Here is a 26,186-nt window from a genome sequence, read left to right on the forward strand (position 1 = left end):
TTGGTTTGCTATAAATATTTTTTGTGTTTATTTTTTGTTTATTCTGTTTTGTTTTGTTTTTTGGTTTTTTGAGACAGGGTTTTTCTGTGCAACACCCTGGCTCTTGTGGACTTGCTTTGTAGACCAGGCTAGCCTCAAACTCAACGATCTGCATGCCTCTGCCTCCTGAGTGCTGGAATTGAAGGCATGCTCCACCATGCCCAGTTTAATGTGTAGCCGAGGCTGGCTTTGAACTCGTGAGCCTCCTACCTCTGCCTCCTTCATCTAATCCTGCCTGTGTGTGCCACTACAACTGGCATAAACATTCATTTCTTACATTTTGCAAGACAGTTACTTAAAATCTCTCCTTGTTTCCTTTCTTTCACTTCCATTCTCCTCCAATCCCTTCCTCTCTTTCCCTTTCCCCACAGGCAGGCGTACTCTAATGGCTTTATGTCATTTATTATGTTAAAATATGAAATATAACCCTGATTCTGGCCAGGAAAACAGTGCCTTCTTCAACCATCTTTAGAGAAGCTTCCTCCTTCAGTAGACTGGAACAAATATAGAGTCATTGGAGCACTCTGCCCTAAATGGGATTTCTCCATCAAGTCTCTCCCAGCAAATCACGGAAAAGCCCAATGAAAGAACAGGCAGGAGTGTAAAAGCCAGGGAAGGTCAGGACACCAAGAAAACATGGTTCTCAAAATGAGCATGAGCAAAGATCATATGAACTCTCAAGGGAATAAACTGAGGCCGCATCAAGAGAGCTTGCACTGGTGTGCACTAGGTCCTCTGTGCTTAGGTAATGAGTTTCAGTTTAGCATTAAGGGATCCTCACTTCTAACTCCTCTCTTGTACTTTTTTTCCCTGGCGTGATTAAAATGCCCTGTGCCATTTCACTGGAGAAAGCTGATTTTCCTTTTCCCATTAGGTATAAATGACAGTTCCATTATTAACCGTTACCCAAGTGGCTATGTTTTCATTCATTATTTCCTTCATTATAAAAAACACAACAAAACAGAATGTCAAATAAGACAAAATTATCACCCCGAAGATGTCAGGTAAGACAGACCAACATTAAAAAAAAACCTGTCATGGATTGGGAATTTACATTGTAATTTCATTAGTAACCCCAATTTTCTAATCACGTCAGCTCTGCAGCACATTACACTGGAGGGATATTTGCTCACGCTCATAACTGCATTATTATGTGGTAAGTGTAACTTACTGTATTAAAAAATAAGTACCTGGGAAAAATATCATATTTTAAATTTGGAAGTACTCAATAGTCTAATAAATACATGTGGTGATTTCTTAATACAGACAAATTTAAAACAAAATAATTTTTTAGCCATCCTAACTTGGATCCTGTTCTCTGGAGAGTAAATATAACACACAAGTACTGACTTCCTTGTGTGAGGCACTAATTAGAATTCTGTCTATGGTAGAAGGAAGGCATGATCGAGCAGTCAGTTCTCCTGTTTGTTGTTTGTAATGCAGGAACAAGGTAATTTCAGCACCTGGTCTTTTTCTTCTTTCTCTTTTATTCAGTCTTTCTTCCTGCCCATGAAATAGTGTCATTGGCATTCACAGACTGATCTTCATGCTCCTTAACACACACACACACACACACACACACACACACACACACACACACACATAGACACACAGGCATGAAACAGAATTGTATTTCAACCTGGTAATTCACACACACACACACACACACACACACACACACACACACACACACACACACACTCAATGTCTGCCTCAATGTTGTACTTGAAAATGTGAAGGCATGGATATGGTTGTATTTTTTGAATTATTTTCTGTATTTAGTCCTAGGAGAGAAAAACACTGCTGTCAGGTGAAAGGATGAAAAAAAAATGAATTCTCTGCATTAAAAACATAGTCAGTGGTTCACTGTGAAGTGAATTGAACACACGTAATATCCCCAGGAGGTTGACACTGTCAGGATGTGAAATATCTTCTGTTCCCATTCCTGCCGATTCTGTCTTTTCTTCAATCTACTGATCAGCTGAAAATAGTCAAGAACAAAGACGTGTCTTTTATAAATGAAGCCTCATGTGCCTAATATGTGTGTTGGAGATAAATTGTACTCTTTGGCTGGATAGTTCTACTTTTCTAAGTTAAAACTATGGGGATAAGCATAATGACTCTTATAATAAAAGTTATTGCTTTAAAATGCTAGAGTATATTGGTCTTTTATAGTATAATTTGTTAATCTCTGTTTTTTTTATTTTTTATTAATTAAACATTTTTTTATTTTTTACACATACATTTATATTATTACACATATATACAGTAGACTACCTACAGCAAGAAGAACTATGAAAAACAAAAAACAAGGAATTTCCAAAATTTGTGGACAAATGGATTGACTAGAAATTATCACAATGAATGAGCTAACCCAGAAGCAGAGAGAGTCAAATGGTATATACTCACTTATAACTGGACACTAGCCCAAGGGGCATGTCTCATGAAAGTCTTCACTTACAAGGAAAGTGGGATAGAGGTGAGGATATCCTAAGGTGAGAGAAATATAGGAGATAGGGAAATAGATGGATCCAAAGGGTCCTAGAAACCTACATGATGGGTGGATCTGGGCCCAGGGGTTCTGTTCGATCTATGGCACTAACCAAGGACAATACATGCAGTCATCATCAAACCCCTACCCAGATCTAGCCAAAGGACAGGACATTATCCACAGTTAAGTGGAGACTGGGGACTGACTTTCACACGAACTCTGGTGCCTGAGATTTGGCCATGTCTCCTGGATGGTGAGGTCCGTTGGCACTCTGAGGAAGGATAACAGACTACTAAGAAGAGACTTGATACCCTAGCATCATATTCAAGGGGAGGAGGTCCCCTTCAGTCACAGTCATAGGGAAGGGGAATGGAGGGAAAGCAGGAGGGAAGGAGGAATGGGAGGATGCATGGGGTGGCATAGTAATTGTTATGTAATATGAATGATTTTATTTTTCAATAAAAAATAGTATCATAAATAAATAAGTAAATAAATAAATATGTTAAAATAAAAATACACAGTTTAAAGTATAACGTCCATGTATTAAATGTAATTACATGGCCAAAAGAGTACTAAACCTGGAAGTGTGTTTTTAAAAGCAGCAAACTGAAACCTAGAAATTAGGGACGTTATTGAGGTGTCTGAGTGCCTGGGGCTGTGGCAAGGACTTGTTTTTCTTTGTCTTTAAATGACTGTTAGCAAAGGTCATTACTGTTGTTTACAAGTAGCTAATCCAGAATGTGAGCTATTTCAGTCAACTTCCCTTGACATTTGCTTAAACCAGGCCTCAAAACCGTGTCTCTGTAAAACTTAGATGCTTACAGCTCTTTCCTGCAATCTGTCCATAAATGAATTCTCTAATGTTCTCAATGTATCACACATTCTCACATTTTATCAGATTCTGTGATCTGGTACAACAACAAAGACAAATTTAGAGATTGAAGCCAGTGGTGTTAAGGAAAAAGAGAAAACAACAACAAAACCACAAATAGTAATAACCACACCAAAAAAGCAACTCTATAACATGGAATTATTAACTTGTATTTTGGCATTTTTTGGAAATAGATATACTCTGATTAATAATATCAAGGAACAGCAACAACAAAAATAAACCCACAGTAAACATATCTTTACTTATAAAATGTTAAAGACAAAACCAACAGAAACCTAAAAGCTGAATGTTTCAAAATATTAGATCAATTACAAATCAGTAAAAAGGTAATATGAAAATGCAATAAATACTGAGTATTAAGCAATTGCTGGCACCTTTAAAAAGAGGCCTGTGGGTATTGCTCATTGATCAAACTTCTCCTCTCCTCCTTCCTTCTCCCCACTCTCACTCACGGGTACATATACCTCTTCCACATTTTTGACTGTATGGAATGTCTGTAACAGTAAAATTCTTGGAAATACACACGTGTCTGTAGTTCCATTAGCTAGTAGCAGCAAGTGACACCTGTGCAGGTTTGTCCTGTACTCGAGCAAGGAGAGATCTTTCTTTCCATCTAGACATTATGAATTCCCAAGTGTACGGGAAACTAGGACATATCTCTCTCTGGGCTTTGTGTTTCCTGCAGACATCTGATAGACTTTTGAAGTGCTCTCCGCAGGCTGGCCTCAACATGGTGTGCTCACATCAGCACAGCAAAGATCTACAAATGGGATGGACGATTCTCTCAAACCCATATAGATATAGGTAAAAATTATCATTTTCCATTGGATTTGATATTTATTTTATGTATGAGAGAAAAAGAATAAAATGTCTGCTGCACTTTGTGGGTGCTTAAATTTCTAAGTATAGATGGCTCTTTAAATTAAAACATTTTCATTTCCTAATAATTTTGACATGTTTCAATTAAAGTATAATGATATAACATTGCCTTCTTCTTCATAATTCCAACCCCTACTTTGTCCTCATATTTGTGGCCCCTTTTCTTCATTACTGTTAAAATTAACCATGTACATACCAGCCAAACTAAACAGACTCACCAGGGAACTTCATTTTACCTCATTGTCTAAGAGATTAGGAAGAAAAATGCCAAAAGCAAATAGCTTGGGTGGAATGTAAAGTTATATGTTTTATTGTTTGGAAGCAATGCTAAAAACCATTAAACCTAAAGAGGTAAAACCCCTGGATGTGTTAGTTTGAATTATGCATTTAGTACTGATAGAAGCAAAGAGAAAGATTGCAGTGATCTACAGAGCATTCAGCAACTTCATGAACACTGACGGTTTTAGCCTCTTATTTTCTTGGGACATCTTAAAATTTAAAAATTTAAAATTTAAAAACATCCGATATGACTAGAAATTTTAAAATATGTTTTTGTTTGATTAAAGTACAGATATGAGGTAAATAATTAGTTACTGTGGGAGATCTTTCCTTAATTAAAGTTAATAACAACTCCACAAATAAATTGTAAGTATAGATTGTGCAAATATCTTGGAAGACATTCTCAGCTCTCCCTTGATGATAGTAAATAATAGGTTATACTTACTCAAATAATTATATATTAATTACTATCCTAGTAGTCATCCAAACAAAATATTTCATTTTACACTTAAAACTTTTGACATAGTATATAAATTCAGAATTTGTGTCAAAATCACCTTCATAATTGATTCTGGGGAATTTTGAATATAATCAAGTATAAAATTGCCCTTGTAAGAAATTAAAATTTTATATTCACTAGTAATTGATAATTTTAAATGGATGATTTCTGATAGATGTTGTAAGGACCATAAGTAAATGATGTATCATTAGAAAATAAAGCCAATACATTCATATTATAAATGTGCTGGAATGAAATCTATTTTATTTTTTATTTTCTTTGTTATAATTATTTTAGGTTTAAAATTATTTAACATGTGCTTTCTTGGTATTGCCCTCTTAAATATATTTTTAAATTTTTTTTATTTAATGAATTTGTTCAGATTACAACTCAATTGTTATCCCATCACTTGTATCCTCCTGTTCTTTCTTCCCTCCTGCATTCACCCTATTCCCCTCCCCTAGGTCTAAGACTGAGGGTCCCCTCCTCCCCCTCTTTATGGTCAGAGGCTATCAAGTCTCATCTTGGTAGCCTGTTTATTCTTTCTTTGAGTACCACCAGGCCTCCCCACTGAGGGGAGGTGGTCAAATATGGAGCACCAGAGTTCATGTCAGAGTCAGTCCCGCTCTCCATATAACTATGGAGAATGTCCTTAGATTTATTATTACATGATAATTCCAATCATGTATGTAATGTAAAATTATATAAGATTGTTAGGTGTGATAGCACAATCCAGTAAGCCCAGCACTCAGGGAGGCAGAAGCAGGCAGATCTCTGTGAGTTCAAGGCCAACCTGGTCTACTAATAAGTCCAAGCTAGCTAAGGCTACACAGAGAAAACAAATAAACAAGCATGAACAAAATTATATAAGATTATTATTCAAATGTAAATAATAGTTTTCTATATTTCCATAGACAAAAAATTTCTATTGAAATCTGAACTGAAATATAAAAAGTAGCTAATTAATTACATTTTCTGTATTTGTCCCCAGTGGTTGATAGCATGTTGTATGGAATAACTATGGGAAGAAATTAGTCACCATAATACAACTTGCCCTTCTACACATTGTCTTATAATACACCTTTTTTTTCCCCTCTAAATATCACTATATTTTTTTAACTGAGTGGAAAACATTTTCTCTGTACCTGCTCTCTGCAAAGCTCTTGGTTCTGAATTATTGGAGCAATTAGCCTTACAGCCAAAGCAGATAAACACAGACACAGTTCAAAGGCCAGCATATTGAAAGACTAGCCTCTTGCTTTAGAATGGCTAGGTTTTACTACCTGTGAGGCATGAGTCATTTAGCTACTGTGGGCATACTGGCAAGTGTCTGCCCTCACTCCTGCCCACACTAAACCAACTGAGAAAGATTATCTACAATGAATTGCCATGTAAATTCGCTCAGAAAAACAACTAGCACTTATTGGAAGTATTTACTGCAGTATGTTCTAGGAAAAGTTCATCATATTTTAAGAAAAATGTATTTTTCATAAATCTACTCAAATTTGTGTTTTGTTTTTCCTCATAGGAAGAGTTAGTAACAACCTAGAAGTTGTCCTTTTCCTGGTGAGCTATGAGCTGGTGATGCAGCATGCAGTCGTTGTTATTATACAATCACGTCTATAAATTCCAGTTACTGTCTTTTATATATTTGCTACATGCCAGGACCATTCTCAGTGATGTACAAATAACAGCAAAGGAAAAGACATAAAATGATGAATTTAGAAAACATTTTCTTGATAATCTTAAGCTGTTTTTTCATACTGTTGTGGACATATCTTGATTGATATTATTCTAACATTTGTGAACGATTTTAAGTTTTTCCAGGTTAATTTTGAGTTATTTTTGTCAAAAGAAGAATATTTTCCAGACACAAACTTTATCTAGGATGTATACTGCTCACTGAAGTCTTGCAGATTCTATTAATGTCTGGGTACATTCAGGCTGCTATAGCAACCAATCACAGGAAGAATGAATTATAAAGAAAATACAGCTACCCTCAGGACACTGGAGCTAGTCCAAGATCCAGAGGCAGATAGTTCAGGAGTTGGAAAAATGTATGTTTTCTCTATATAGGCATCTGTGTTTTCTTCATGGTGGGAAGGATGAATGTTCTCTGCGGTCTCTCTTACAACCGAGGTGCCCTTCTCAGTGACATTATTACCACCCAAAGCCCTCTATTTCTTAATATCATCACACTGACTTTGAAGATTTCAACAAGAAGGGTTTTAGTAAACCATACAGAGAATCACATCTAATTGCACAAATGTTAGATGAACTAGTTGCTGGCTGTTGTTAGACCTTCTTAAGGAAGGTCTAATATGGTCAAGGTTTACCAAGCACTTTGGCAGATGTTTTCATTGTATTTAGAGTTCATTTGGAAACAATCTGGGAAGCACAAAATGAAAGAGAAAACATGTATCCTTCCCATCCGACTTCTGCTGCAGAACTTAATTTATGTCTCTGAGTCTATCAAACAGCTTTTCTATTAAATGTCTTTCTGTGGGGAACTGCAGCTGTGCTGTACTGACCATTACTTGTTTTTGTCTGCATTTGAAACATTGTGCTCCACTGGTTACCTTCATTTTCCCTGTTTTGAGTCTCATTATTTGGCCCTTGGTTTGCCTCCTCTTGGGGCCTTTCCACAGTGCTGTTTGATTGCTGGTTCCTCCCCTATAACATAAGCACCTCTGTTACCTCCAATAAATGGCATTCTCTTAGCATGAATGACCCACTGTTGTGTCGTCTTTTCAATACGCAGACCCTTGCTTTAGCCTAGACTAGTAGTTCGGGGGCTACATCTTTCAACATTTGGGTCAGGAAAATAACACAGATTTAGCTTTTGCCACTTCGTGGAGATTGAATTCTATTTTTGTCTCATAATGCAGTGAGCACTTCAGAAGTATCTTCTTAGGAGAGAGAGAGAGAGAGAGAGAGAGAGAGAGAGAGAGAGAGAGAGAGAGAACACAAAAATATTTCCTTTAAATTGTAAGTTGTATGTTTTTTCCCAAGCTATAACAACTAGCCTGAATATGTAAATAGACAGCTGAGGAAATTGCAAAGGAGCTTGTATCCACCACACGCCCTGACTCTGAAGCTGAAGCTTTGCAAGAGTGCTAGAGCAGAGTGCGTTTATTTTTCAAAAGTTCAGTACTTTCTAACATCCATGTGTGGATAGCCTGTAGGCTGCATACAAATTATTGATGAGTTGACTAACCAGCTGGTAGCAAAGGTTTTTTCTAGGCTGAGGCTTTTGGTGTGGGATGTAGAAGTTCCCTTATTTAGAATAACAGCTTGTTAATTGCCCTGATACTTACTTGATCAATAGCTGCTTTTTTCTTTCTCTCTCTCTCTCTCTCTCTCTCTCTCTCTCTCTCTCTCTCATTTTCTTTCTCCTCCTCCTTTCTTTTTCTGAAGACTTGTGTAAAAAAAAGAAAGAAAATTACTTCACATAAACTCTGTTTTGAAAAACAAAACCTTATAAAAGTTCCCCTCTAAATAAGAAACAAAGCATATTAAATAGTTCTTTTCTTGGTATAAAGTTGTAGGAAGAATTGTTTAATGATAGTGTTCATAGATTTTATTCAACTTTATAGCTAAAAAATCATTGTTTAAATACAATTATTACAAATTCTTTTTTGTTTCCATCTTTTTAATGCTATAATATGCAATTTTACACAATGTGAATGTATAACTCCCACAGTACCTTAATTTTTTATTCATTATTTTTTATTTTTTGTGAAATACACTGCTGACCAACATTTCTTTGTCTAGTCTGTCAAAATATTTGTTTTATTTTTTATTTCTTTATAAAACCTCTACATTTTTATTGATGCTTCGGTCAACCATATGCTACTGTTGAAACAAATATTACCAATTCTTAATGGTACCAACTTTAAAGTATGCCTCATTTTCTAGGCTGTATCTTCATTTGGGCAAGGCACATTTGAAGTAGCTTGTAAGCGTAAGTTTATTTTTTCATTCTTTATGAATTTAATGTCTTTGCAGCCTGAACCCAGCCCACTTCTCCTCTTCACCCAATCCCACCCTCATACCTCTTTCTCCCCACTTTCCCCTTTCCTTTTCCTCAGAGGAAGGAAAGTCCCCAGGGCTATCAATCCACCCAGGCAATTCAAGTCACAGCAGGACTAAACACATCCTCTTGCACTGAGGCCTGACAAGGCTGCCAGCTGGGGGGGGGGTGGGGGGGTGGGGGGGGGTGGGGGGGTGGAGGGGGAGGGGGCAGGGCAGGGGGGGAGAGGGGGCAGGGCGGGGGGGTGGGGAAGGGATCCAGCAGCAGGCAACAGAGCCAGAGACAGCACCTACTCCCATTTTTAGGGGAGCCACAGATTGATGCTGCACATCTGCTACATATGTATAGGGATTCTAGGTCCAGCCTATGCATGCTCTTTGGTTAGTCGCTCAGTCTGGAGAGTTTCTTGTGGTGTCTGTGACCCCTCCAGCTGCTTCAATTCTTACTCCCACTCCTCCACAAAATCCCTGAGCATTGCCTTTGTTTGGCTGTGGGTCTCTGCATCTGTTTCCATCACCTGCTGCATGAAGCCTCTCAGAAGACACTTGCGCTAGACTCCTGTCTGCAACCACAGCAAAGTATCACTAATAGTGATAGGGTTTGGCTCTCTCCCACAGGGTGGGTCTCAAGTTGGGCCAGTCTCAGTTGGCCATTTCCTCAATCTCTGCTCCATCATAATCCCTACACCTCTTGTAGGTAAGACAAATTTTGGGTAGAAGGTTTTATGAGAGATACGCCACTGGAAGTTCCTCCTCACTACAGGAAGTGGGGACTTCAAGCTCTATATCTTCTGCTTTTAGGCATCTTACTTACGGTCACTTCCCATTGACTTTCAGGGGCCTCCCCATCCCCCCCCCCACACTGATTTCTATTCTCTCTCCTGGTCCTCACCTCCAAAACACCTCCAAATCCCCAACCATACCTCTGCTCTCCCCTCCCCCTTCGGGTCCCTGCTGCCATTACCCACCCACTTACTCTCCACACAGCTCCTCCTTCCATCTACTTCAGATGTTTCTTTTATTTCCTTATCTGAGTGATATTCAAGCATCCTCCCTTGGACTCCACTTGGCTTCTTTGGGTCTGTCGTAGCATGGTTATCCTATACATTATGACTAATGTGCACTTACAAGTGAGTGCATGCCATGTGTATCTTTCTGGGTCTGTGTTACCTTACACAGGATGATATTTTCTAGTTATAAATACTTGTCTGAAAATTGCATGATGCCTTTGTTTTTAATAGTTGAGTAGTATTCAATTGTGTAAATATACCACATTTTCCTTATCCATTCTTTAGTTGAGCGACATCTAGGTTTTTTTTTTCTCCAGTTTCTGGCTATTATGAATAAAGCTGCTATGAACATAGTTGAACAAGTGTTCTTATAGTATGAACGAGCACCTTTTGGGTATACGCACAGAAGTGGTCTAGCTGGGTCTTGAGGTGGATCTATTTCCAGTTTTCTGAGAAACTTCCAGATTGATTTCCACAGTAGTTCATATACATTGTTAAAAAAATAAAAAGGAATCTTTAAAAATGTGTTTGACATGCCAATTTATGTTTTATTAAAAAGAATCAATTGATTTGGCTTCGAATTTGAAAAAAATTTGTTTTTAATAGATTTTGAAAAAATTCAAAAGTGGACTTAAACTTTTTGCATAGCAATTGCTGTGAAATATACTCAGCATTGATGATCACTAAAGTATCAATAAGTTCTGAACAATGCTGAAAATGGAAAGATGATCTACTTCATAGAACATCGAATATTCAGCCAAGATTTAATTATTTAAGTAAAAATAAATAAGCAGATCCAACTATTAGTAATTTTAACTGCCCAAACTTAAGAGAGGTTCTCTGCCAATTTCATTATATACATTTCATTAAACTATGCTCCAAGGAGCAGGTCTGTAGAGAGGTCAACTTAAAGAGTCTCCCATGGTAGAAGGTATAAAGAATGGGTTCTCTTCTTCTGAATTACCTGAACTGACCTTGAAAGATGACTTACTATACTCTCTTGACTCAGAAAACCTTATAAACAATGCAAATCTATCCTTCTTCCCACTCTTCCACAAGACTCCTGAGCTTTGCCTACTGTTTGGCTGTAGGAATCTGCATCTGTTTCCATCTGCTACTGGATGAAGCCTCTCTGAAAACAGTGATGCTAGGCTTCTGTCTGCAAGCATTGCCGAATATCATAAACAGGGTCAAGTCTTGGCTCTCTCCCACTGAGTGGATCTCAAGTTGGGCCAGTCATTGGTTTGTCATTCCCTCAATCTCTGCTCCATCTTTACCTCTACACTTCTTATAAGCAAGACAAATTTGAGGTCTAAGGTTTAATAGTTGATGTCCCTCTCCCGAATTGTTTGAAAATATGATATATATATAAGTGAGGTGATGAAACGTCCCTGACAGAATTAACAAGAGGACTCATTTCAGTGGGAGAGAAGCTTTAATGTGTCATTATGCATGCTGTTTTAATAAAGAAAATCATGTTAAGCTAGAGCTCTCGGTGCAGTATTGATATCAGTTTGGCATGAGGCCCATTGACTACAGCCACATGACAAATTTAGTTATAGTGGAATGAAGCTTGACAGGTTTTTGAATATATAACACCTCAAGAGAATTTTTGGAAGATTGAATCTTAATTCTCAAGTAGTTGAGTATCTATTAAAGACAGGATGAGAGAGGCAAACAAAATCATTGTCTTAACATAACAGATGTGTTCTCTGTATTGCAGAGTTCTGAAACATTGTACTGCGTTGATTTCACAAATCTCTAGTATGTTGGTATCTCGGCGTAACTCAGAAGTAAATAATTTACGTGTTTGTTTGTTTGGTTTTGTTTATTTTGGTTTGGTTTAGGTTAATTTAGTTTAGTTTGTTTTGGTTTTTTAAGACAGGGTTTCTCTGTGTAGCATTGGAAGTCCTGGACTCACTTTGTAGACCAGGCTGACCTTGAACTGAAAGAGACCCACCTGTCTCTGCCTCCCTGAGTGCTGGAATTGTGATTGTGTGCCACCATGACCAGCTACATGTTTTTTTTCCTAATATTCATCAAAATACATAGGATGATAGAAGCCAGTTTCCATTAAACTGACTATGTTTTCCTAGAGTCAGTTTTATTCCTTTGTCTCTGAATGAAAAGTCAATTAGTCATACAATAATAGACATTCTTACTGGATGTTCCTACACTCAATGCCACATTCAACAATAACCCATCAAATAAGCAACCGTCTTTCATAAATAAGTTTCTGAAATGTCAAAATCTATAACCTTAGTGTTTTGGGCTCTGTTCCACAATTTCACCTTCTTCCTCTCCTCCCAGTGGATACCCCCACCATCTCCCCTTCTCTGAATCTACTCCTCCTCTGTCTTTCTTCAGAAAAGGGCAAGCCTCCAAGTAATACCAACCAAACATAACATATTAAGTTCCAATAGAACTAGGGAGCATAGTAGGATAAAAAAATGTCCCTAAAGCAGGCAAAAACTGAGACAACCCCATTCCCACTGACAGGAGTCCCACAAGAAAACTATGCTAAACAGCCATAACATATATGCTGAGGACTTTTTATTCATTTACTTACTTAATTTATCATTTGAAAAGTAGGAAGCTCCTCTTTTCCAAGCCAGTGTTGCTCCCAAGGAGCTAAAAATTGTATTACATTTTCTGATTTGTAATAACATTCTCTAGCAATATAAATAAACTGTTTGTAATTGCCTTTGTTTTCACTTGGAATGGCACCATAGGCTCATGTATTTGAATGCTTGGTCTCTGTCCAGCAACAGTCCGGGAAAGATTAGAGATTGTGGCCTCTTTGGAGAAATATGAAACTTAGGATGGCCTGTGAGGTTTAAAAGCCCTGCACCTTTCCCAGTTACCCCTCTTTTTCTGTCTCTTGCTGCACCACGAGGCCTACCTACTGCTGGCATGCCTGACCCCACAGTGATAATGTGCTCTATCCTTCTCGAGCAATGAGCCCTAATAAATCTTTTATTTCATGAGTTGCCTAGGTCATGGTATCTCTTGCCATCAATAGAAAAGTCAGTAATAAGCATACATTTTATACTTGGAAATTTGTTACAAATTAGGATTTCAGTTACTGAATAGATGGCCTGGGGTTTATGAGCATTGGCTGTTGTTCAAACAGACCTACATTTAGTAACCAACAACATATGATAGTTCACAGTAATCTGTAACTGCAGGCACAGAGAACCCTATGCCTTCTTCTAACCTACATAGGCATGTATGCATGTGTTTACAAATATACTGTAGGCAAAAATTGCACATGCATGAAAGAAAAAATAAACATAAAAAGAATCTGAATCAACTGTGGTTAATAGTAACTACAGTCTCAAGAGTTATAAATTCTCATAAAATTTTTTTAAACTACCAGACTGATAGGAATAAAGATGTGTGTGCAGATCTCTGTGCCAATAAAATATTTGTGATTAATTAAAAAGTCATTTTGTTACCATGGAAAAACAGTAAATAGATCTAGATCTAAAGTTAAAAATATCATTATAAGTATAATTTTTTTTTTTTTTTTTTTTTGCTGTCTGCCTGTCTGGCAAGCACTTCTACATGCTGAGTCATCCTGCTGGTGACTTTTCTGTCTTGGCAGCAGGGTGAGCCTCCTGTGTGTGTTGGGGGAGGTGCAGGGGCTGAGGGTTGTCTTCCAGCAATGAATTCTGCATCAAAATAGAATGAAGCTTGTCTAGTATATTCAGAGTGATGAGCTGCTACCAGCGGGTTCAAAACTCCAGTTTCTACTTTTGTCCATGTTTACTGAGCTTTGTTTGGTTTGCTTTTTTGTTGTAAGGGTCAAACATTGCTTTGTGTATTCTAGACAGACAATCTATCACTGAACTACATCCCAGCATAGCTACTGCTTGCAGATAGCATCACAAGGAATATTTAACAGTGCACGAAAATACCCTCTTGGAGTTTTTTCCCTGAATGATAAATTGTATTTAAGTCTAATCTCTAGACTTCAAAGTATATTCAGTGAAATCATTACATGTGATTTTTATTGAAGATAGACGATAATATTATTTGTAGTACCAGTGACATTCAATCAAGTGTAAAAGGCAAAAAATTACTTAGATTTGCTATTTTATGACTTAAATTACTGAATTTTTGTTTTTGTTTTGTTGATGGTCCTGGTGTTTTGTTTTTTGACTTGTGTATAATCAGATTGCTTGAGGCCAGCGATTGTCTGTCTCAAAACAAACAAAAACAGTAAGATAGAAAGCTATCTCTGACCTCTGACAAACAGAGGAAGAGAGACAGAGAGAGGTTAAAAAAAAAAAAGGTAATTGTAGCTTTTGTAAATGAGAAGGTAACAGCACCACATACTAAGCACATTGCTTTAATCTTTCCTCCAAAGGAATAGCACCTGTTTATCAAATCAGTGTGAATTTTTCTCTTGTTACTATCTTTTATGACCACACATCTAAAATTTCTCTGTGTTCCTTTGGAATTTCAAATACATGGTCAGAATAGACTTTATGAAGAAAAAAAATCAATTGTCAAAAATTAAAAGTTGAACTTAAAAAGTCTGGCTTTTAAAAAATGAATTTCAAAGCTACGTGTATTTCCTGGTGTGTAGAACAATATCTTATATTCTTCTTTTTATTCCTTTCTCTCTCCTCACGTATATTTAGAGTAAATAAGCCCAATACCTGCCAGGACCCTGTCACTGCTTCCTTAACCTTTCTACTGAAAGCCTTTGTTTCAAGTGCTTACAAGTGGAAAATTTCTACCTGCTACATTGCAGATCAAGTCAGAGTTGCTGTGATGTCCTGAAGCTATCATAGTCATGTGGAGCAATATGAACTACAAGAGAATAAGAAAGGGGGAGAGAGAGAGAGAGAGAGAAAGAGAGAGAGAGAGAGAGAGAGAGAGAGAGAGAGAGAGAGAGGAGGTACATTTCACAATTAACGTTGTTAATCATTTTAGAAACTGTAACAATATGTCATATTAAAGTATGAATTTAATTATTTTTGTATGATGAAAAGCAAGAAAGTTTTCTGTAAATATTCCATGATGCAGGTTTTATGATCTATGAGCCAAAGATTTAACCACTATCTGGCAGATCAATGTGGTCTATGATGTATCATAGAACTTTTCAGATACATAAAGAAGAAAGTATATCTACACATTCTGAAGCTGAGACCTAACTTCAATCTCTGCCAAGATAAACAAGTCCTTGATAGTTCCTGCCTCACAAATACATCTGTCATATATATTGCTCCAGAAAGCTGAAGATGATGCTCCAATGTTATAGAGAATTTTGGGTGATTGATCAGGCAGCAAACTGTCTCTGTCATTTTTTTTTTCATTTTGGAAGCTGCTAACCTGAAACTCCAGTTTACTCAAGTAATTAAGTTTTATTCCTTCTCAAGTCCCTGATAGGGTTGAAGACCAAATAGTTTAGTTTTACAGTTAAGCTTAGTTGTTTAAGGGCTAAGTTATTTTTAGGTCTAGATAGATGTTTTAAGTTGATAGAAATCAGGTATGATAGATATAGATTTACATTCAGAATTTCTGACTTACCAAGATACAAAAGATCGTTTCTTCAAGGTTGCCAAATATAAATAACCAAAATTATATGAATGTAACATTTGTATAATTCTTGATTTTTTCCATGGGTCTTCTTGTTGTATGAAGTGTATAGTATTTATGTGTAAAAATGAAAGAAAAACCTGTATATAAAAAAAAAGAAAATAAATTTCCTAGCATGAGATTTAACATTAGTAGAGAATGGGTCCAAGAAGACTGAATGACTGTATAACCAGACAGACAGTCTTTACACTCTTGGGAGCAGTGCCTACTTCATAAAGGCTTCTAGGTCTCCAGTTGCTTGATAGATAATGACAATGGTGACACTAAGAGTGCACTGAATACATTCTAACATGCATGGGTAAATTCCATTTAGTTTGTCACTTGAGTCTTGAAATGTTTTCTTGTGGACAAATGCTTCTATTTTAGATCATAGGTAGGTATTTTGAGGATATTGCCCTTGATGTCTTATTGTGAAGGAAGGCAAGACAGCTAACTCAAAAATAATGATAATAATAAGGGCAACCTGACAGCATTGTTGATAGTAACTGTAAATGTGTTATCATTGTTGAGCAACCTATAGAAAAGATTAAAAGGAGATGAAAAGTGGGATAAAGTTGAGAAAAACACTTTACTATTAGCGCCACCAGAAGGAAATTTAGACTTCTGATGTATACATAATAAAGTCTTCAACAATTCAGGTTCCTAGGAGCAGCAATATTAGGTGATAAGAGAGAATTTTAAAGAAATGGATGAAGGAATTTCAACAGAGTTTATGTATATTAACATCTACTAAAAATAACAAAATTTGTAGGATGTAAAGCTTAAGTATATACAATGTATTTTTTTGGTTTGTCAGTATTTTTTTCACTACCCCATTATAACTAAATTTACTAATGTTGTGTGGATACATGGATATGAAAATCTCCCACAGTCAGTCAAATAGTGTGACTCAGTATTTTCTTACACTGATTCTCTAACTACTATATGTCACTGTACTTTGCTGTGTCTCTAGACTTTCATGTAAACATAGAACTTATATCTATGATTACAAAATCAACTACAGTGTCTTGAATAGTCTAAGGCTGTCAACTTGTGGTATGGCAAACCAAACACATTTGCTGGGGCAGTTGTTCATGAAATGATAATTGTGGGCCAGAAAGAAAACTTCTATTTCATACCGATAGGCTAACTAAGTACACATAAATTGTTGGTAACATGTATGTGTTACACAATTAAGATAGAGAATATGGCCACCAGAAGCAAAGCCTGAGATGAAGGAGAGTCCAGGATGATTGGTTTGCCTTGTGCAGGTGCTGAGGGTGAGTGAATGAATCAAGGCCTTAGCAAAACTTATAATAACATTGGCAATCCCTTGCTGATTTATTTTTTCCCAGTCTCCACTAAGTACTGTTAGATATTATGGTAGTGCCCAAATAGCTTGAATTTAGTGAATTAAAAAATGCCTGGAAACTGCATAAACAGATGTTAATGATATAAGCCTGGGAAATCATTCTTTTTTTTTTTTTTTTTACTTACGATATTATCTACTTAGAACTAGCTACTGATAATAATCTTTATGTCCAGATTCTAATGAATAGCAATCAGCCTCTGAATGGATAAATATTTATACACTCATAGCTTGTTTAATGGAGACATGAAGGTGTACCATCTTAAATTTATTTGATATACCTGGGCAACTTTGATGTTGGAGCATCTAAAAATCCAAGGTCAATAGTAGATGTTACTAAAGAGGTTGATTTCCCTTTCTTTGTTCAGATAAGTACTATGGGGCACATTTTCCATGGTAGGTCAGGAATGCCTAGGGGGACCACCCTATATACACTAAAGGTAATTGCTATGTAACCTTGCATGTTTATCTTCTTCATGTTCATTCCCCAAAACCACTTTAGTCCTGCTTTTTGGAACACAATAATAATTGGTCACAATAAAATAAACATTTTTCAGGCTATGGTTAATCATATCCCAGACTTCTAATTCTGTTAGGGAAAGTCCATGGGTTATATTATATAAAGAAGTCAGGAGTGAATCCTTGAATGAAAAATCTTATTGTACATGAATTTTAATCTAGAAACATGGCTGCTCTAGCAAGGAATCATATCTAAAGACCTTCTAGGTCAATGGGATCTGCCCAGAAAGCAAAATGCCCTGGATTACAATGTGATCTGGCTGGAATATAGACATGCACTTAGAGCACACAGTTAAACCCAAACAATGAAAGTAAGGTTAGTTTATAGAAGGAAAGAAGCATGTTTGAAAGTAATGTCTAATTGAGGGGGAGACAAAATGACCAATAGGAGAAAGATTTGACAGGATGAGTCAGATAAAAAAATTATGCTCAACTTTCATGAGGACAGAAAGGAAGGAGAGTCTACATAAGACAGTACAAAGAGTAGAGGAGAGTACAGTACAGAAACACAGGAGAGTTCATGGAGAAAGTACAGTAGAGTCTGAGAGTACAGTACAGTTTTGTTGCTTTTGGTGCAGTTAAAATGAATGCAGTTGAATTCCTGACATTTCTTTCAGTTCCTGCAGTCAGTGCAGTTTAGTTCATGGAGTCTAGAGGCAGTTTTTCCAAGCAGAGAAATTCAGTCAGAAGCTGAAAGAAGATGGACTGACGCTTGGAGAGTAGTTTTGAACTGAAACAGCCAACTTGAAACAGCCAACCAGAGTTCAGAAATACAGACAAGTTCTGGGTTCAGCCCAAGTCATGTACTTATGAAGCTTAGGTATAGATGTTATCTCTTCCCCTCATCTGAGGGAATAAAAACAACATTTACATTTCATGTTACAATTACATGTGAATATACTGTTCTTCAGAGGAGATATTTAATTAATCAATGTTATTTTCAGGTTCTACAATGGTGAGCAGAAAATAAATAATTTCTTGAATAGAGCTTAAGTGTGTGTGTGTGTGTGTGTGTGTGTGTGTGTGTGTGTGTGTGTAATGTCCAAATTTTTTCCATTTTTCTTATTATTTTTCTTTTTTATATATACTTTTATATTATCACATAAATTCAATACACTACATACAGAAGAAGAACCACAAAAAAGTCAGGAATTATATGAATGTAACATTCATAGTGTTTTGCCTATTTGTATTTGCCACAGACAGAATTCTGCCTAAAAATGGGTAAGCTTGGATACAGGCAGTGTCGACAGCTAAGCTCTGCCAAGACAGGGTAAGCAAGCCCTCAATACTTCCTGCCTCACAAATATGTCTGTCAGATATATTGGGCCAGATGGCTGAAGATGATGCTCTAATGTTATAGAGAGTGTTGGGTGACTGTTCAGGCAGTAAACTGTCTCTGTCATTTTTTCATTTTGGAAGCTGCTAACCTCTACTTCAGGTTTACTCAGGCAATTAAGATTTATTCCTTCTCAAGTCTTGGATGAGGTTGAAGATTACATAGTTTAGTTTTACAACTATGCTTAGTTGCTTGGGGAGTAAGTTATTTTTAGGTCCAGATAGATGTTTTAAGTAGGTAGAGATGAGATATGATAGATATTGATTTACATTTAGAATTTTAGACTCACCAATGTAGGAAAATGGTTTTTAAGGTCATTGAAATTATAGATTCAGCACAGAATGAGAGTATAGAATGCGAATTAGAGCAGGAGTGTCCAGAGGAATACTAAATTTTACTTGTTTAAGCAGGTATGTAATAAGTGTAGTTTAGCTTATAACTTCAGTCACAATTTACTGTCTCTCTTGACTAGTAACGTTATAAATAATTTTTTGTTAACCCATTTAAAAATATGTGGTTGTGTGAATGTAAATGACTTCTACGGGCTTGTTGGGATGACATTCCATTCCATTATCTGAAAGTGTGTCCCTGTACTCTCTGTTGTTGAATACTGTATCGGCAAGAAGGTAAGTGGTGATAGGATCTCGGTATTGTCATTTCCATGGCCCATCATCAGCTTTTTTATACCTAGAGCAGAAAATATGAGCATAGAAAAAAGCAAGCAGAGGTGAAAGAATCAAAGAGGAATGCTGGCGTACTTTTAGACAACTATTTTTAGTTTGGGGTTCTTTGAATCTCTTCCTCCCTACCCGACCCCAATCCATTCCAACACCCCAACACTCAGTAGGGGAGAAAGAAGGTTAGAGGGGACAGGGGGCATAGCTATCTATAGCTGCTTCCTGCTGTTTAGGGTCGTTACTGGGCTGTTGGGGGTAGGGCCAATCTTCATTTCAGGATGTCTCCCAGCTTCTCATCAAACTGCATCAACACCAACCAGGAGCAGCAGTGGGGATCACCAGCAGCCTTCTTCTTGCTCAGAGCCCCCAGTTCCTCTTTGGGTCTGGCTTTCATCCTCACTGACAAAGACCACGGCCCTGCACGAGGTAGTACGTAACTGACAAACGTCACATGACCACTCAGGAGGCAACTACCAGCTGTGGACAAACTGAAGCATCTTAATGCCACACCAGGCATTAAAACAAAAACATGTTAAATATAACCAAAAACTTCTACAACAGAGGACCTGGAAGGGAACAGGCACAGGCTGGAGAGAAGCATGGGAGGTAAAAGGCTAGTCACACAGGGGCAAGTCATAGAGAGAGAATAGTAGGTTTAAGTTTAGACAGTAGAAGGGACGCTACTTCAGCAAAAGACCTAAGCTTTAAACTGTATAGAAGTCACAACACTGTTATTTAAACTGCTGATGGGTCTGAGAAGCCCAGCAATATAGGCTCATGAGTTTGAGTTTTCAATTAATTTATTTATTCCCTTAACATCCCAATGTGGCTCCTTTCCTCCTCTCCTACTGGTCCCATCCTCCCTCCCTCTTCCCTTTCCCCCTCCCTTAATCCTCTGAAACAGGGAGCCCTCCCCACATACCCCTCACAGCACATTCTATCACATCAGGACTGAGCATATCTTCCTCCACAGTAGCTTGGGAAAGCAGGCTTGCCAGGGGGAAGTAATCAAAAAGCATGCAAAAGACTCCTTGTCAAAAAAAAGAAAAAAAGTCCCAGCTCCCCTTACTAGAGGATCCACATGAAGATCAAGCTGCCCATTGGGAATAAAAATCATTGGTGGCCTAGGTCCAGCCCATATATGGTCCTTTGTTGATGCTTCATTATCTGTAAGTCCCCCTGGGCCCAGATTAGTTGGCTCTGTTGAACTTTCTAAGGAGCTTCTGTTCTCTCAGGGTCTTCTCTCCTTCACCCTACTCATCCACAAGGCTGCCTGCACTCCTTGAATCCCAGCATCTTTTTTGATCCTTTTCTGGGTGGAGCCTCTCAGAGGACAGCTATGCTAGACTCCTGCCTGCAAGGTTAGCACAGTGTTGCTAATAATGTCAAGTGGCGGGCTCTCTCTTATGGGGTAGCCAGGGTTTGGATGGATCTTCCTTCAACCTCTGCTCTATCTTTATCCCTGCACATCTTGTAGGCAGGATAAATTTTGGGTAGACGTTTTTGTGGGTGGGTTGACGTTCCCTCCTAATTCTGAAATTCCATCATATGCCAATCAGAATGTCTTAGATTAAAAAAAAAAAACACCTCAAGTTACAGCACATACTGGCAAGGATGTGGAGAAACAGAACACTCTTCCATTTTTGGTGGTAGTGCAAACTCATACAACCACTTGGGAAATCAATCTTGTAGTATCTCTGAAAATTGGAAATAGCTCTACCTCAAGACTCAGCTATACCACTCCTAGGCATATACCCAAGAGATGCTCCACCACACAACAAGAACATTTGCTCCACTACGTCCATAACAACTTTATTTGTAATAGCCAGAAACAAGAACCAACTTAGATGTCCCTCCACTGAAGAATGGATGAAGACACTGGTACATTTACACAATGTAATACTACTCAGCTATTTAAAACAAAGAAATCATGAAATTTTAAGGCATGGATAGAATAAAAAAATGTCATCTTGAGAAAGTTAACACAGGACCAGAAACACACACATTGTATGTAATCACTTATAAGCAGAAATTAGCCATATAGTACAGGATAAAGATACTACAATTCACAGACCCTAAGAAGCTAAGTAACAAGGAAGCCTAAATAAGGATGCTTGAATTGCACTTAAAATTGGAAATGGAATAGATATTGGAAATGCTTGAGGAAAGAAAACAGGGTATAAGAGGGAGTACTGAGGTAAATGAGTGTGGGGAACAGATGGGGCCGTTAGGGGTGGTCATAAGGCTTGAAGAGAGAGGAGAAACTAGGCAGGGGCTTCTCTGTGACAAGCTAAAAACAAATAGCAGTGTAGGCTCCTGGGAGAAGATGGGAGAAACTCTACCTGAGACCCCCTAGTCGCAAGGGACATGGAGACTGAAGAGGCCACCCTCCAACCATACAAGCCCATATATTTGAATAACTGGTTCCCAGTTGATGGGACTATTTGGGCAGGACTAGGAAGTGTAGCATCATTGGCTTCATTGGAGGTATTATGTCACTATGGTGGGTTTTGCCATTCCCAGTTAGCTTTCTGCTTTCTGCTTGTGTCTCTAGAAGGAAACTTTCAGCTACTGTTCCAGTACAATGTCACCTACCTGCTGCAATGCTTCCTATCATAGTAGGACATGGATTTACCCTCTGAACATGAAACCCACCATGAAATTATATTTTCCATAGGTTACCTAATCATGGTCTTTGTAACAGTAGTAGAAAAGTAACTAAGACAAACTGTATAGAGGGTGTTGTTTTATTGTGTTTTTCTTAGTTTCCCATTAAAAAAAGACATCTAGGAGAAGTAACTAAAGCCAACTATTGCAAGGGTCCCGCCCTGGAATGAGGGAAGGGCTTGAAGAAGGATGGATGCAGGAGCAACAAAGAAAGAAAGGGAAGAATGAGTCAGGCATGGGCAGCAGGAGCAGTGTTACAACCAGACTGATTGGCAGTCAGAGTGCTTCTTTGCTTATACAGAACTCAGTAGGCCGGGATAAAAGCATGCTGTTCCAAAACATAGGTCATATCACTTTCGTGACCAAACACATGTTTTAACTTCCACTTGTTCATAAGTTTAGTTATCATTAATAAACCACGACAGAACAAAATTATCTTTTATAATCATTTCCCTAATCAACACCACCATCCAACTTTTAACAATATTGCATTTCAAAGGCATATTTTGTCAAAACATGGCAGCTTGTTCTTAAGCTAGTAACAATCACAGTTTCAAGGGCACTAGACAGAAAGAATATGTCCAAAACAGGGTAGGCAGATTTTTATGTCCCAAACAGTATTTTATCAACTTTCAATAGTCATAGTGCAAATTATCACCAGGCTCAAGAAAAATCTTCTGTCCAAAGTGCTACAGATATTATTCAATTTCTGCCTAATGCAATGCTTATATTTTATATATTTGTAGAATTTATTTGTATATCTAATCTAGATATTCTTTGTTCATTGGAAATAGGGCACCATGTGGTCCTGTATGAGTTAACTTTTTCTAAGAAAGGAAAGTATTAATATTTTATTTTTTTATAATTTATCACAGCATTCTTTGTCCATCATTATAAGGAAGGGGTTTTTCATTTGATCTGCTGCCAACTTCTCTAGCCTACCACTGAATATTGTTTACCTTTACAAGTTTACATTGTTTTGATTATCTTGTTCCTGAGTAACATCCAGGGGCAGATTGCCAAAGAGTATCTTTGAGTCAGAGCCTCATAAGGAGGTCTCTGGCATAACTATTTGAGTCACAGCCTCCAGGGCACAAGGAAGACCTTCAAGCAGGGCCAGATAAAGGTATCTCCCTAAAAGAGGGAGAGCTAGTGTACATTCCTGGAGAAGTTTAGAAGCAACACTCCAGGGAGAGAGCATAAATGATTCATAAGACAATTTCCATCAATCCAATATCCACAAGTTGTACAAATAACAAAAGCCCTCCACACATGCAACACATAGGGATGAAGGCCAAAAGTAGGGAACCTTATCACAGTAGTTGCATCACTCAGCTCAGCTTTGCTGAAGCTTTGTCAACCAGCTGTGCTGGCTCTATGACTTTCACTGTTCCCATTAGATACTGCTATGCCAAAAGCCTAGTGGTTCAGTTACAGCTTGTCAGCTTCCAAAATTTCCCTAAGTTTTTCTCTTTAAACAATTTCTGAGATCCTCTATTTTATGCTTACTAATATCACTAATAATCTAAACAGATAATACAGAAGACTCACTTTTTGCATAGCTCTTTTTCCCATGGAACCACAATTAGTTTTATTAATTTTTATCAACATCAGTTTTTGTTACATTATTCCTACTCTAACCTTTAGAGAGAGGCCCTTAACAGTAAGAAATTTCCATCAAGGGGGATAAAAGGTTAATCAAAGGTGTCCAGGAACTGCAACTTTGTCAGGCAGTGCCTTCAGGATATCTGGTTGTAGGGTACTAGAACTTTGTTAAGCCATGCTGCCAGGACACACACACACACACACACACACACACACACACACACACACACACACACTTCAGATATATTTTTACATGCTTTGGATGTAGGTTAAATTAGATGAGTTTATTAGCCTGGTACTGCTATATTCCTTTAAAGTAATATAAAAGACTTGAGACCTGATAGGCTGTGATAACATGGTGGGGTAAGTTCTCTTCTGTCACAGGCCTAGAGGAGGTGAATAGGGTCAAGGAAGAAGGGAGGGATGGGGGGACAGAGGGAGGGGGAAGGGGAATACACAAGGGAGGGGATAACAATTGGGATGTAATTTGAATAAATTATTTTTTAAAAATTAATAAACAAAACGGAGTCACACCGTGTAATAAATGTTATCATGCCAGGGATGGAAGTCTCTTTAACTTTATCTTTTTCCATATTTTTTCAGTTTTATGGAAAGCAGTTATGAATGGTATTCAAGGTGGCTCCTTTCTCTGAAAAAAGAAATTGATTGCAGCCAAGGGAGCACCATTTAGCACAGAGTGAGTGGGCACAAAGTCCCATCAGGCTAGAACCTGAGGCAAACCACATTAAGTAGGTTTTAGAAGTAATTCAACCATTCAGAACTTGGTAGTGTTTGAGAGAAAAACAGAACACTGTAGAAGATAATTGATCAACTATCAGTATGCACTGGTCTTTATACAGGTACAAATTATACCAATTTGTTTACTAGTAGCAAAGGTCTTAGATCAAAGACTGTCTGTAGAGGAAGTTTAATTCAGGGACATAGCTGCTCTATCTAAGGACCACATCTAAAGACCTTCTAGGTCTATGTGATCCAGCTAGAATGCCAAAACTCCTGGATGAGGGTTTGATCTGGCAGGGATACAGACAACTCTTAGTACACACCCTTTTAAATCCCAAACAATGAAAGCAAGACTAATTTATTGAAGGAAGCACATGTGTTTGAAAGTGAGGTCAAATTGAGGGTTAAAAAAGTGACTAATCAGAGAAAGATTTGACAGAATGAGTCATAGATAGGAGGTTTGTGTGGGGGAAGTGGAGGAGGCTGCAAAGCAGGCAGAGAGAGAGCAAGAGAGTTGGTGACAACAGTATAGTACATTTAAGGAACTGACTACAGTTTGATGCAGTTCACTTGATTGCTGTTGAGTCCGGTTGATTCTTGCAGCTTCAGTTCTTGGAGTGCAGAGGCAGTTTTTCCAAGCAGAGTAATTTAGCCAGAAGCTGAAAGAAGCCAGTTTGAATCAGTCAGTTTGGAGAAGAGTGTTGGGCCAGAGTAGCTAAGTTGAAGCAGCTACCCTGAGTTCAGAAAGATCTAGAAAGGATGAGTTTATTCTGCAGTAAATCTAAGAGGCTAAAAGTATTCTAGGCCTATATTAGCAGAAGAAGGCTGAAAGCTGACACCTTCATGGTCCAGGTATGCAGATTAGATTGTATGGAGATTAAAAGCTTCCGGGTCTAGGACTAGGGGTATTTAGATAGAAACTCTCTGTGTTTAGCTAAAACCATGTATTAGTAAAGCTTGGGTAAGATTCTCATCTTATTCCTTCCTCTGAGGAAGCAAAATCATTTACAGTGTCTGCATGAGGACAGCACATTTAAAAATTGGAAAGAATAAACAGAGGCACACTGTCTGTACTAGGTTAAGTTTATGTATAATGAAACACACACTTTTTAAACTATAAGCCCTTGGAGGTGAAATTCTGTAAAAATGGATTTCATATTTATTTATTTATTTATTTATTTACAGTCATTCTATCTAAGATGTTAGGGCCTGTGCTATGAATGACCATATCCTGACAAAGTCAGTTAAATATCTTCAGATTGAAAAGTCATTATTAAAATGGTTGTTGTCAGCCATGTCCTGAAAAGTGGGACATCATGGGTCCTGGAAAACAGCTCTCCTCTGGCCATTATCCATTAAAGTACACATGAAAATTGCTAGAAAATATTTATGTATTATTATACATTTCTATAAACAACAAATACCTAAATCAGCTCAGAACTATATAAGCTTAATCACAACTCCAAGCTGTGTGATGGGCACTATCCTAACACCTGCTTTAGAGATTAAAATATGAGAAAATGTGTGATGCATTTAAGCCACACACACAAAAAAAGGGT

The sequence above is a fragment of the Acomys minous genome (assembly GCF_964271855.1).
Source record: "Acomys minous genome assembly, chromosome: 18".
NCBI classification, from domain to species: Eukaryota; Metazoa; Chordata; class Mammalia; order Rodentia; family Muridae; genus Acomys; species Acomys minous.